Here is a 15,092-nt window from a genome sequence, read left to right as displayed (position 1 = left end):
AAAAAAATACAACTATTTCAATGATATTTGACTGTGAGAGTAGGGAAAATGACAAACTTCAGAGACATTTTAGACTAGCATTCACAAAATGTAGCTAAATTAGTGAAAAAGATAAAGCAGAAGAAAGCTTTGGAGATAATTTGAACTTTTATCTAGCCTGCATGTCTGCTTATGTGTTGATGTCATTAAATCAAATTAGAATCTGTTACCTCAGAACAAGCTAACAAAAGCCAGGGGTGGTGTCTCCCAGGAGGAAACCCGAATGGGCTGGGCTCCAGAATCTCTATTTCACCTCATGCTATGAGCCCATTTTGAAATCCTGGGTGGGTGACTTCCTGCAGCAGATGGTGGGCACACTAGCTGTGATCTGCATTTAGTTCCTTAAAAGATCTGTCTTACAGTATGCTGAAACAACTGGATGGAGATGAAACATCCAGTTCATCCTTTATAGGTTTATATGACACTCCACATCTGTAGCTCAACTGCATATTTTGTTCCTGTCAGGGTGTTTGATATTTTGGAAATGTTGAGCTATGCTCCTTGATGATTTTCAACTGAAGGCTTTAAATGTCAGATGTGGTGGCACATGCCTGTCCTATAATCCCAGGACTTGTGAGGCTGAAGCAAGAGGATTGCTACAAGTTCAAGATCAACTTGGGGTACACAGTGGGTTCAAGGCCAGCCTAAACTATATAGCAAGACCCCAAAATACCAAAACAAAACTAAAAGGAATTTAAAACTCACTACAAATGTTAAGCATTTTTTTAAATATATGTATTTGTTACAGGGGTCTCACTATGCACCTTGTACTTGTAGTGATCCTCCCTAGTACTGGGATTACAGGTGTCTGCCACTACTCCCAGATTCTGGTCAGCTCTGCCTGCCCTGTGGGTGGCACTGGCGTAGCACATGGTACCAAGGATTGAACTGAGGTCCCTGTGCTTTACTTAAGCCTGCCTAAGCAGGTACTTTAGTCTGTTGAGCTATCTCATCACCCCAAAATATTAAACATTTTAATATGGATTATAATCTAAGGCTAGAAATACAGGGAAATAAAAGTTAGCAATTCATACTCAGATTTTATGCATGAAGAACTTATTAAATAATACTACAAAATTTTATGATACAGTACTTCAAAATCACAGGGGAATTAGATGAATTCAAAAGCAGTACATACTGCTAAGTAAAAGGGAGAAAGAGAAATATACAATAGTTAAGTGGATGCTGCCTTAATACTTCCTAACATTATAATGCATGTTAGAGAAAAGATCACAAATAATCAAGATGAATTTGATCTAAAAAAGTGTCTCAGTTACTCTTCTTTCCTTGCTGAGACAAATACCCGACACTCCAAATGAAGGAAGGAAAGGTTTATTTGGCTCACAGTTAGTGGAGGTTTCAGTCCATATTCAGCTGGCTCTAAGGCAAAGTGGCACAGGGCAGAGAGTGTCTGTTCATGGCGGCAGCAAGGAACAAGAGGAAAATGGAGAAGTAACAGCAACAATGGCAACAGAGGGAGTCTGTCTGTCTTTCTTTCTCTCTTATATTACATTGAGGCTCTCTGCTCCAGGCTGAGAGAAGCATACACACCTATAATCTCTGCAGTACTAACACCCATAATCCCAGCCTTGGATCACCTATAATCCTAATGGATCATGAGTTAATCACAAACTCTAGGGGGCCTGGCCCTAGCTCAGGCCTTTAAGTGGCTGCTTCCACAAAGCTGTCAGCTTCAGGTTGCTGGAGTTCGAACCTCACACCTCTCCTGCTGGCCAATAGTGCCCTGAAGGCATTCGAGGAACCAAAAAAAAAAAAAAAATCCTTATCCACAAACTCTAGATGTCCCTGCTCCATGACTGCATGAGGCTTTGGGGGGACAACTAGACACAAACCATAACAAAAAGCATCATGGGAAATAAAGTTTTGAGCACATATATTTTATTTGAATGTAAAATGTATAAGGATATTCTTAGTGTGTAAAGAGAATTTACTTAGCCGTGTGATACTTTCATTTTTACTTTTGATAGAGATATGAATCTAAGGAATTCTCTGTCTTCCTTCTTACTTTCTTGAAAGAGAAATGCATAATAAAAACAAGAAATAGTCCCAAGGAGAAATAGTAGCCACTTCCTACTCCCCATTGTAGGTTCCAGGCCTGATGGTTGTGCTCCTGGGAATGTCTCTCCAGGCCTGTTGATAAGAACCAGGAATACAGGTTCTTGTATGAAATCTCCCTTCCAGCAAATGTTAGCAAGCAAGTAAAGATGTTAAAATGCTGTGTGTGTCAACCATATACACAATACTATGTACACCTGATAGCTTAATTGTAGCTGGAACTAGGTTTGATGGTTTATAAGAAATTTCTAGTGAGAAAATTCCTTTTCTCACTAGACTTCATAAGGACCCAGTGAAATTGACTTTGTCATAATCATCCTTTTCTGATATGGTAGAGCCCTCAGAGAAGATAAAAGGCTTACTCAAATTTCATAAATTCAAGTCTTCTCAAATATTGGTCTTTGAATCTAAATCTTCATCTGATACGGAATTTGAATTCAGATCTATCTGGTCATAAATATTGCACACACCTCTATTCTAGAATCCAAATTGGAAACACACTGCCAGCAGACAGTGTTGCAAATCCGAGTAATAACTCTGTGAACACAGTGTTGCAGAATGAACAAATTGGGTTCCAGCCTCACAGCAAAAATCATCCTGAACTTCAGCAGAACTATAGTTGCAGAGTTGCTGAGATCAGCCACTCCCCTGCCATGAATCCACAATTGGCTTTCTAGGATTAATCTCCACCAATCTAGCTAGAGGTAACAGCAGAGATATGCCCTTAAATGGACATTATCTTCGTTTCTTTTTTTGTATTTTCTTCCTGCTTTTATATGAATGTGACATTGTTTCTAGTTTTTGTTGCTGTTGTTGTTCTATTCTGTTCTTGCTTGTTCTTCCTTCTCTCTTTCCCTTCCATCTTTTTCACCAGTTTACCAAATTTGTGTTACCTTTCTTTGTTCTCCACCTTGGTTCTAATCTTTTCCTTTTCTTCTACTTCCCTATTTTTTTTCTATTAACTCCTTTTAAATTTTCTTCCATGAGGGTAAAATCATCATACTGAGGTCATATTTATTGTATACAATTTTCTGGTTTGTTCTAGATTTTTTATATGACCACAAATCTAATTCATACTGTTAAAGGTCACAAACTAATAGTTATCATAGTTTGTCATTTACTAGGCTCTCTTTCATTCTATTGTTATTACTGATTGTACTACATAAAGCAAAGTGATATAACTGTGCTAATCTGTTGTTCTTCCTGGTATATAAAGACTCAGTTTGCCTGAGGGTTATATAGTACTATGGGCCAGTGCCAAAGAACCAGGGGCTAGGCAAAGTACACAGCAACTGCTTATCCCCAATAAATTGAAGAGGTAGATCTTGACTGACTCAAATCCCCAAAGTCTGCTATACCTGAAAAACATCTCTAAGAATCAGTCATTTTCTAAGGTTCTGAATAATAGCAATATAAAGCAACGTGCTCTAAGCATCAAGCCATGAATTAAACTACAAAGAAAGAAAAAAAGATAGAAAAAAAGAAAATCAGCCAGCCAGCCCGCCCAGATTTCCAGGTACCAAAGGCAAACACAAGGGGCAAAGAGAAAGAAAAATCTGAGAGCCATTCACCTGGATTCTCTGAAGTAGTAACAGTGCAAACAACAAAGCAGATCAATGAGGCTTTAAAAAAATTCAGATCAGAAATAATTGCTAAGATAACTGCAAAGATATTGACCATAGTGTAAAACATGCATAATTCTGGAAAAGACACAAATTTTTAAAAATAGAGGACCCTAGGAAAGTAATGGAAGCAATTAATACCTGCCATAGCAAAGAAATTAAATCCATGAAATAGATAAAAACTGATATCCAGGAGGTTAAAATGTCCATTGAAAATATCTACCACAGGACAGGCCAATGTGAGGACTGAATATCAGATACAGCAGATAGGCTTGCAGTTGGGGATCATGAAAAGAAAGATTTCTTTAAAAAAAAAAAAAAGAAAAAATTAATTCAATGATACGAAGAAGAATAACATAAAATTGATTGGAGTCTATGAAAAAGTGGGGGATAGTGCAAGCAACATAAAAAAAAAACCTGTTCATAAAAGTAAACCTTCATCTGATATGGAATTTGAATTCAGATCTGTCTGGTCAAAAATATTAGACACACCTCTATACTAGTATCCAAAATGGAAACATTGTAAACAGACAGTGTTATGAATCCAAATAATAATTATGTGAACACAGTGCTGCAGGATGAACAAATTGGGTTCCAGTCTCACAGCAAAAATCATGTACAAACATGGAAAAAGAATTTGGCATACAGAAAAGGGAGGCATATAGAGTTCCAATTATCCATGATAAAAATAGTTTACCCCAAGACATATAATATCAAGATTCCAGAAATTCAACACAAGAACAGAATATTAAAAGCTGTTAGGAAAAAAACCTATAAAAGAAAGTCTATCAGATTAACAGAAGACTTCTCAAAATAAACCCTCAAGTAAAGGAGAGCTTGATGTAAAATATGTCATCTAGATATTAAAACATAAACACCAATTGTGCTAGAAGACAGAATAAATAGAACTCCTGCACACGCTGCTGTTGCCAAAGACTTTATGAACAAAACTTCAAGAATTTATGGGAAATACTGTAAAGAATCAGCAACTGGGATCTCCTCTTACTGAAAAGCTGTTTCTGTTCAAGAGAAGTCATCAGCAGAGTGAAGAGATAAAACAATGTGGGAATTTTTTTTTCCAGAAATAAAGGACTAATACCTAGAATATAAAAAGAACTAAAAAAAATTAGACCTCTCAAATTTAAAGATTCTATCTAAAAAGAAATGGACATCTGAAATGAATAGATACTTCTCAGATGAAAAAAGTAAATATCTCAGTACCAGTGAGATAGCTCAGCAGACTAAGTACCTGCTTAGGCAAATCCTGGGACCAGGGTTTCCTCCACTCCCCTGGGAACACTGAGGCAATGACCGAATCTGAGCACAGTGGCACACGCCTGTAATCCCAGCACTGGGGAGGCTAAAAACAGAAGGATCACTATGAGTCTGAGTTACATAGTGAGACCCTGTACCAAATATGTAAATTTTTTAAAACATCTCAATAATACATGAAAAATGGTTCAACATCACTGGTCATTTGAGACATGTAAGTGAAAGCAACACTAAAGTTGTTACAGAAAGAATGGCTGTCATCAAGAAATCAACCAGTCACAAATACTAGCAGAGTTGTAGTGGTAAATGAATTCTCCATTTGCTGTTGGTGTGAGTGTTGACTGGTGCAACTACTGTGAAAATCTCTGTGGTGAGTCCTCAAAAACTAATACTAGAGGTCCCACTTGACTCAGCTGTCCGTGGCATCTTCCCCCCAAAATTGAAAGCATCATACCACAGCTGTATATGCACACTTATGTTTATAACAGCACAGTTTCTAATAGCTAAATTTTGGAACCAGCTCAAATGCCCATTCACTGATGGCATTATTAATTAATAAAGATGAGGGGGATTGCATACAATAGAGTACTATTCTGCCATAAAAAGGATAAGCTTGAGACATTTCTAGCTAAATGGGTGCATCTTGAGACCATACTCTTAAGTGAAATACATTGGACAGATATGTTTAAATATCACATTGTCTGTTTGGTGTAAGAGATTGAATATGTAAGTAAGGACCAAAACTGTAATAGATATTGGGAAACGGGAAGAAAAAGTTCAAATGGGAGAGAAAACAAAGAGCAGGGGAGGTTGAAAGGAAGGAAGCAACAAGAAAGGAAAAGAGAATAGAAGGAAAAAGTGGAAACTAATTTATGTAAATAAGGGGGAAAGAAGAATTGAAGGGAGAGGAGGGGAATGAGAAAAAAGAAAAAAAAATATATATATATATCATGTACTGGTACAAATTCCCTATGATAAATGGTATCAATAAACACATCTAAAATGTACCAGTAAAAATAATTATGCAAAGATTGTATAAAATCTCATTTAGAGAAAGATAAATAAAAATAGGAAGAGAACAGAGTAAGGAACATGTTGCCTAGATCTTTCTAGAACTGAAATCAAAGAAACTTGCTTTATTTAGATCTCACAGGGAATCTCACTCAACCTATTCTTCATCAGTCAGTAAATTGTTGTCATTTGTCTTTCTTGATCAAACAACGCTACATTGATGCCCTTGCTCTCAGTTCTGTGTCTTTGCTGAAAATAGCATCATTGCCAAAGCAATTAGTTAAGATGAACTAGGTTAAGACAGGCCTTATTATAGTATAGGTGGTGCCCTGATAAGCAGCAACCTCACTTACATACTGACACAGGTAAAAGACATGTGATTGAAAAGGTGGAGATTGAAGATGTGTAGTTGCAAGCCAAGGAACATCAACGATTATTATGGTTTAGATCTAAAATATTCTTCTAAACCCTCCTGTATTCAGTGATGGGGATGCAGAAAGATAATTATGTCTTGGAGCTGCTGTGCTTGCTCATCTGCAGATGAGTCCGCTGATGCATCGGTAGCTGAGTGTGCTGCTAGGTGGTGAGGGCTGCACTAACTCCAGCAGCATGCACTCTGGCAGTGAAAGGTGAGGGCTGATCAGAAGAGGCGGGCACTAGCAGCACTACCTGGAAGGCTGTTTTCTTTCATTCTCATTTTTATTTTTGAGTGTATGTTTGTCATGCATATATGATTGCACTTGTTGTGAGGAGTTAGTATATGTAAATAACACATCTTAATTTTTTCCATCAGCTTTCCCTTGTCCTCCTCCCATCCTTACTAATCTGCAGGTGTTTCTTTCTCCACACAAGTTGACATATCATAATTAATGGTCACAGCACTGATAATTTTCAGAAGTGTTAAGGACACTGGAAACCAATTCATTTGAGAACAGTTCACCCAAGGGAACTGAGTTTGCTGGGAAACACATGATCTTGGAAATACAGTACTTCTATCACAGGTGGCATTACATTCCTTCCTAATTTTAAATAAAATGCATTTTTATTGAAATGAAATAGGCTTTGGATAAATGTTTGTTGTCATTATTCAAAGCTAATAACAGCTAACACATAATATTGGCCATTGCACTCTCTGTGCAAGACACAGAGGATACAGCAGCAGCAGGCTCAGCCCCCACTGTGCAGAACTTAGTCCGACAGAGAAGGCAGACGACAGGTGAGAATTAGTAAGCAAGGGTACAAGAGGCACCGCTCACCAAAGCAATGGAGGGTGAGAAGCTCCTCCCTGGTGGAGCACTGCTAGACAACTAGCTTTGCAGAGAATTTTGCAGAGTGGAGAGTGGTTTTGAGATATATTTGGTGAAGTTTTGGGGCATAAGTTGGTAATTAATTAGATATAGCTACAAAGAAAAAGAGGAAGGATTAAAGGATAAGTCAGCTTTGTGGCTTGAGTACAATCGTCAATTTCATTAATCATCAATTCCACTCAATCATCAATTCAGTATTATTTCTTGGGAGCCTACTTTTCTGAGTAAGATATTGAGGAAATGATGCTAAAGGAATAAAGACATTTTTAGTGGCATTGGCTGCGGAGGTGAGGGATCAAACAACTGATCAGTCAGTGGATGAATTGTTAAATGATGACTGACATGGTAAGCATTTAAATAGGCTAATGTGATAGAAAGAGGCAGAAGGACTACCTTGGATTCGGTTAGGGAGGCATGTCTGAGGAGATGACATTGAAACTGAATTTTAAACAATGAAATGATGCCAACCACACAAAATAGGAGAAAGAGCATTGCTGAAAGAGGAACTAAATTAGTAAAATTTTCTGAGACAGAAATGAGTTTGATAGGCTTGGGAGATAGCTTGGCAGTCTAAGCACCTGCCTGGCAAGTGCAGAGACCAGGGTTTGATCTGAGGCATCATATGCCACACTGGCCCCACCCCCGGGAGTGCTAAGCCTGCCACTAAAACTGGGTGTGGTGGAGCATGGCTGTAATCCCAGCACTAGGGAGGCTGAGACAGAAAGATCACTAAGAGTCTGAGTTGCATATCGAGACCCTTCACCAAATAAATAGATTAAAAAGGAAAAAAAATGAGTTTGGTGAGATGAGAAATGGATACAGTTATAAGATTTGGTAAATAAAAATACAATGCACTCAATTATGTTTAAATTTCAGGGAAACAACAGTTATTTATTAGAATTTCTTGTGCATTATGTGGGCCCTACTATGCTAAGAAAAAACTGTATTGCTTATCTAAAATTTAAATTTGACTAGGCATATGTAGAAAATTCAAAACATTCAGCCAAAACTCTTAGAACTAATAAGCTTTTATATCAATATTGCAAGATATAGGTTAATAGATAAGCTAGTTGTTCTCTTAAATACTAGCAATGAGTAATTGGAATTTGAAATGTAAAATACAGTGGTACATACTAGTACCAAAAAACCCAAATCCTTCAATATAGATAAATATAACAAAATATATATAAATCTATGTGAGGAAAATCTATGAAATATATCGAAAAAGATCTAGACATATATATTCCATGGTCTTAGTAAGTCAATATTGCTAACTATTTCTTCACAATATGTTCTATTGATTCAATACAATCCCAACCAAAATCCTAGCATATTATTTTATGAAGATTAGTAAGCTAATTCTACAGTTTATATGGAGAAGAACAAGACCAAGAATAACAATCATAATATAAAGGAAGATAATGGAATTGAACAGCTGACACTTCCTAACTTTAAGGCTATAAAGCTACAGTAATCAAGACTGCTTTGGCAAAAGACTAGACAAATAGATCTGGAGAAAAGCAGAGCAGAAAAGACAAGACAAGACAAGAGAAGAGAGCAGTGCAGAGCAGGACAGGAGGATACACAAATAGATCCACATATATACATCAGCTCATTTTGGACATAGAAGTAAAGGCAATCAAGATAGAGTATCATCACAAAAACATTCACATAGAACAAAAACAAGCAAACAAGAATCTAGACACACTCCTTACACATTTCAACTCCAAACAGATTATTAACCTAAATATAAGACACAGAAGTATAAAACTTCTGTAAGATAACTTAGGAGAAAGTCTAAGTGACCTTGCATTTAGAGATTAAAGTCAAAACCCTCTGCCTTGCAAAGGATACTGTTAAAAGCTTGAAAAGAGGAGCCACAAACTTGGAGAAAATGTTTGCAAAACACATATCTGATAAGGAACTTAAATCAAAAATATCAAAAATCTCTTAAAACTCAACAATAAAATAAATTAAAATGTGGATAAATGTTCTAAGCAGATACTCATCAAAATGAGTATTCAGAGGCAAGAAGATGAAAAGTTGCTCAGTACATGGCCATCAGAGGACTGTAAATTAAAACAAACTATACTGCTAGGCTGGATAAAATCCCAAACACTAACCCCAAGGCTTTCAAAAGTGAGGGATAAGAGGAAAACTCATTTATTTCTGATGGGAATACAAAATGACATGCTGCTTTGGAGACCTTTTACAGTCTCTTACAAAAGTGAACAAGGTTTGAGCTTACTGTCTAGGTATCACGCACATGCTGCCTACCCAAGTAAGTTGGAACTCACACCCACACAGAACTGCTAATGAACGTTCGTTGCTGCTGTATTCACGCAAGCCAATAATGGAAGTTAAATATGTCAACAAACTGTAAAATATTTTTTACTGACTAGAAGAACTAAGCTACCAAGCAGGTAACAAAAAGACATAGAGAAGTCTAAGTGGGCTTTGGTAAGTATAATAAACCTATCTAGACAGGCTACATGCGGTGGTTTCAACTAATTGATATTCTCTACAATGCTAAATGATAGATACAGTAAAATTATCAGGACTGACAAAGTGATACAGAAAGTGAGTGGGGTTAGTATTGTTTCTTTTTCTTTTCTTTTCTTTCTTTCTTTTTTCTTTTTTTAGTTTAGCACAAGGTCTACAGGGTCTCACTATGCAAATCAGACTTGTAGTGATCCTCCTGGTTTCAGCCTCCCAAGCGTTGGGATTACAGGTGCATGTCACCACACCCAGTCTCAATTGCCATCTCAGAGAGCCCTGGGGGTGGGGATTGAACCCCAGTTCCTTTGTCTACCTAAGCAGGCACTTTAATATGCTGAGCTATCTGACTGGCCTAGTATTGGTTCTTGGATTATAACATATGTACTACAGTACCACACAAATGTAAAATATTAATAATAGGGGAAATTACAAAACTCTATTTTCTGCTCAATTTTTCTGTAAACCACAACTATCTTAAGAATTAAATTCAAATAATTTTTGAACATTCTATTTTAATCTTTAACATGTTCACATTAGTTGGGTTCAGCATGATATCTGAGCACATGAGCTAATCAAATACAGCCTCCCTAAATACATCCCCCCTTCCCAACTTCCCCAGTCACTATTCTACATGGTTTGACTTTCTGTTTCCCCATAGGGGACAGAACATATGGTACCTGTCCTTCATGATTGCTTATTTTATTTAACTTGGTGTCCTCCAATACTATCCAGTTTGCTACAAATGACAAGATTTCACAAGTGCTGGCAATGGAGTGGAAAGAAAGGAACTCTTGTAGCTGTCTGTGGGAATGTAAATTAGTATAACCATTATGGAAAACAGTATGGAGTTTCCTCAAGAAACTAAAAATAGATCCACCATATGATCCAGAAATCCCACTTTTGGGTATTTATATCCAAAGGAAATGAAATTGTACCGAAGACTGACTTCCAGGCCAGGGTTTATCACAGTACCGTTCCCACTGGCAAAGATACGGATTCAACCTTGGAGTCTATCAGTAGATGAATAGGTAAGGAAAATGTCGGGTGTATATATGCAATGGAATATCATTCAGCAACAGGTTCTATTTTGTAAAACTTTTAACTGGACATGCTGTATGTTCTCTGAAAACTCTAGGAACAGGGAGAAGGCCACAGGTGTGACTGTGTGCGAGGAGTAAATGGAGGGTGGGTCGGTACCAACTTAAAGAGATGGAGAGGGTAAGATTATGGAGAACTCTGTAAGCTACAGAAGGGAGTTTTGAATTCATTCTGTGGATCGTGGAATGGTTCTGGAAAGATCAGTATCTTTTTTGGATCTCTCCAGTTCTTGCATGGAAATGTGACAGTGGTAGCCAAAAGAAATTCACAAGGTCATCCTCAGCCCAGGCTAGAGCTTAACAGTGGCATGGTTGGAGGCCAAGAGCTGGACAGCAATGGTATTATCTCCAGGGTGGGAATAGAAACAACAGTTTTGTTGGAACTGAGCGTGGAGAGAGAGCAAAAGAGAAAAATCAAATATAGCACTCAGAGCTTTATGTAAGCAGTGGGGTGTCTGCTAGTACCACTTACTCGTATAGCAAAGCCTAAGAATAAATAGTGAAGGTCTTTCTATCCTTAAGTATGAGACATCTAACATTGCAGCGGAGATGTCGGTTGGGCTGAGCTAGGAAGTGATGTCACTAACGTTGTAAACAGTGGCAACAGAACAGTTTGCATTAGGAGAGGTAATCAATTGGACTTTCAACATGTTGAATTGGAGATGTTTGTGAAAGACCTGAATGGCTATGTTGAGAAGGCAGTTGGATGTTTTGATTTGAAATCAAAAAGGGAAAGTCTGGCCTTGAGATTGTATTTGGAAGATATGGAATACTGAGTTGGAGCCCTGGGGTGAGTGCCGCAATATCTTTTTGCAACACCAAGAAGGCACGCAGTGGAGTAAACAGTCTCTCTCAAGGCTGTTTCTCAGGCCACCCTACAAACCAGGCCTTCTCTCCCATGGATCCCCCAGTTCTAAAGAGATTCCACTGGGTGTTTGCATCTTATTCGGGTGAGTAGTTCTTATGTTTCCTCTAGTTTATTTCTTCCTCTCAACTCTCTACCCCAACCTTAAAGCCCTTTGGTAAGGTAAGAGGCTGTGAAGCAACTTGTTTCACACAGCTGATGTCTGTTCATGCCAGATCATGGGTGAAAAGAGATTAAAAGTTGCTGTATTTCTAGCAGCTGTCCTTCCTGAGCAAATGTTGGTCTGTGTCTCATGGTCCAAGTAGGATGGAGTAGTGGAGGAATAGAACAAGCTGCCTACATCCAAAAATATACTCTCACTGCATGTGTTTGTTCCCTGTTGTGGGCCTCTTTGCTGTCCTGCCCATGTAGTTACTTCCATCTGTTTAAATAGCAACTTGGTTATTGGTGCTCTGATGGATTTTCACTTTGTGAACCTGCCCATCATTTTTGTATTTTCTTTCTTTCTTTTTTATTCTTTCTTTTTTCTTTTTTTTTCTTTCCTTCTTTCTTTTCTTTTTCTTTTTTTTTGTATTTTAGGACAGGGTTTACATGGTCTCACTATGTAGATCAGACTTGTATTGATCCTGCTGTTTACAGCCTCCCAAGTGCTGGGATTACAGGCATGCGCCACCAAGCCCAGTCTCAGTCACAGTGTCCGGGCGCCCCTCGGGGTGGGGCTGGCATGGCAGGCCCAGGATGGAACTCCTGGCCCCTGCATCTGCCTAAGCAGGCACTTTAATCTGCTCAGTTATTTGGCCAGCCCATTTTTGCTATTTTCTCATTTAGTTTCTGGGAGGCAATTTCTAAGCTAAAGATTCTCCAAAAGAAGAATAATTGGTAGAGAGGAAAAACCTGGTTCTGTATGATCAAACATGTTTTCATGTAAATTTTCACCTGGACACTTATCTAGGGTTTATGAAGATCTATTTGTTTTTTAATCTCTTTCATCACTAGTGGTCTTTTATTTTTATCAAATTTTAAATTATCTTAAATTATATTACAATGAGAATATATTAAAGTAAAAATTATCCAACAAATATAAGCTGTATACAGTATATCTTCCAGAATACTGGAAGTAAAAATATACTATAGAAAATATAGAGAATTGTGTTATTGTATCTCTTTAAACCAGCATCTTCAATGTTTCTCCACCCCACCCCACCCCCGTATTTTAGTACAGGGTCTACAGAGTCTCACTAAATAGATCATACTCATAGTGCTCCTCCTGTTTTCAGCCTCCCAAACACTAGGATTGTAAGTGTGCTACCATGTCCAGTCTCAATGAGCCCATCTCAGCATGTCCCAGGGCTGAGGTTGGCACTGCAAACTGGGGATGGAGCCCAGGCCGCTACGCTCTGCCTAAGCAGGTGCTTTAGTCCACTGAGCTATCTGGCCGGCCTCAAGCTTTTGGTCTCATAATGCCTTTATTCTCTTAAAAATTATCAATGATCCTTAGAAATTTTTTGCTGTTATTACTATGAGAGGGAGCTAGCTGCCAATCTGATAGATGATAAATACACAAGATATGCATATTAGGTACAGATATATCATTTTAAAATCTGAGAAAATTATGAAGTACAAGAATGTAGAAGCACACATCACTTTAGCTGTTAAAACAGTGGCATCATGGGAAATCCTCTGTGCGCTATGAAAGAACGAGAGCAAAAACACCAGGTAATAATGTATTATTTTAATTTTTATTTATCTATTTATTTTGTGTTATACCAGGGATTGAACTCAGGACCCTGCGCTTGCCAGGCAAGTGCTTATTCTACTGAGCTGTCTCCCCAGCCCCTGTGTAAGTATTATTAATAAGAGTTTTTATTTCGCAGACCTCCAGGCAGGCAAGAGATTTTTTTTTCTTTTTTTTCTTTTTTTTTTTTTTTTGGTGTTTAGGGGGATACTGAGGATCGAACTCAGGACCTTGCATTTGCCAGGCAGGCACTTAAATCTCTGAGCTACCTCCCCAGCTCGCAGACCTCCTAGAAGAGTCTCACAGATCCTTTGCGGTGACCAAGAAAAATGGAAGTAGTACTGGAAATAGTACTTTCTGATTTCAGTTTTTACATCTGTATAATACAGCATTGATCTAGATAATCTTGGAGGGTTCTTTAGTGTATTTAGTACAGGGTCTACAAGGCCTCACTACGCAGATCAGACTCGTAGTGATCCTACTGTGGTCAGACTCCCAAGCGCAGCGATTGCAGGCGCGCGCCAGCACTGCCTAGTGTCAATCGCCATCTCAGCGCACCCCGCGGGCTGGGCTGGCACGGCATGCCGGGGATGGAACCCTGGCCGCTGCACTCTGCCGAAGCAGGCACTTTAGTCCACTGAGCTATCAGGCCAGCCCAACATTTGTCCTTTCATAACCTTTTCTTTATTGATTCATTGATTATGGGACTGGGGATCCAATTCAAGGCCTTTGAGCTGAGCTCCATCCCCAGCCATATTTGTGGTTTTTATTTTGAGAAAGGATCTTAGTAGGTTACTAAATTGCCCTGGTCAGACCTGAATTTGTAACCCTCCTGCCTCAGTCTCCCACACTACATGCCACCAGGCCTACCTACGGTTGTGTATTTTATGGAGTGGAGCTCCACATAGATTTAATTCTTAGAAAGGCATACTCCAAGTACAAACAGCTAATGAAAATAATAGATTAATTAATACTCAGTCCATTAGTCACTAGAAAAATGCAGATCAGAACAATAATGTGATATTAATCACACTATATGGAATTAACCTCTAGAATGATTATAATTTCAAAGAAAGATAACAAATAAGGCTGTGGAGAAAATGGAAACCACATGCTTTGCTTCTGAGCTTGTAAAATGATAATACTGCAGAAAGTAGATTAGCATTTACTCAAAAAGTTAGCCTTATTACGTGTTTTAGCAGTTCCACTATTAGATACGATGCCCAAGAAAACTAAAGATAAATGTTCCCACAAAAACTTTCACCCAAGTTTCATTGTCGCATTAATTCTAAATAGCCCAAAAGTTCAAACAGCCTATTTCCACTAACTGATGAATAAATAAACAGAATATGGCATATTCACACAACGAAATCTTTATCAGTCCTGTAAAGGAATGAGCATTGATTTGTGCTATAACGGGATGAAACCTGAAAATGCTATACTAATTCCCCAAATCCAGGCCCACATACCATATGGTTCCATTCATACCAAACGTCTAGAATAGTTGAATCCACATAGATACAAAGTAGATGCGTGAATAGTTGAATCCACATAGATACAAAGTAGATG

At 38.2% G+C, this 15,092-nt stretch overlaps 1 protein-coding gene across 1 annotated transcript in view; it reads left to right on the top strand.

Moving 5' to 3' along the window:
• The first annotated feature begins 11,666 nt into the window (after positions 1-11,666).
• Psd3 (pleckstrin and Sec7 domain containing 3) overlaps positions 11,667-15,092 on the top strand; it is a 563,673-nt gene continuing 560,247 nt past the window's right edge. The window contains exon 1 of the mRNA XM_023714618.1: positions 11,667-11,873. The gene's annotated coding sequence lies outside the window, so the exon portion shown is untranslated. The remainder of the gene's footprint in view (positions 11,874-15,092) is intronic.

The sequence above is a fragment of the Octodon degus genome, unplaced genomic scaffold (assembly GCF_000260255.1).
Source record: "Octodon degus isolate 3935 unplaced genomic scaffold, OctDeg1.0 scaffold00036, whole genome shotgun sequence".
Taxonomy (NCBI): domain Eukaryota; kingdom Metazoa; phylum Chordata; class Mammalia; order Rodentia; family Octodontidae; genus Octodon; species Octodon degus.
The sequence above is the reverse complement of the archived record's forward strand: the minus strand, read 5'-3'. Positions and strand labels throughout refer to the sequence as shown.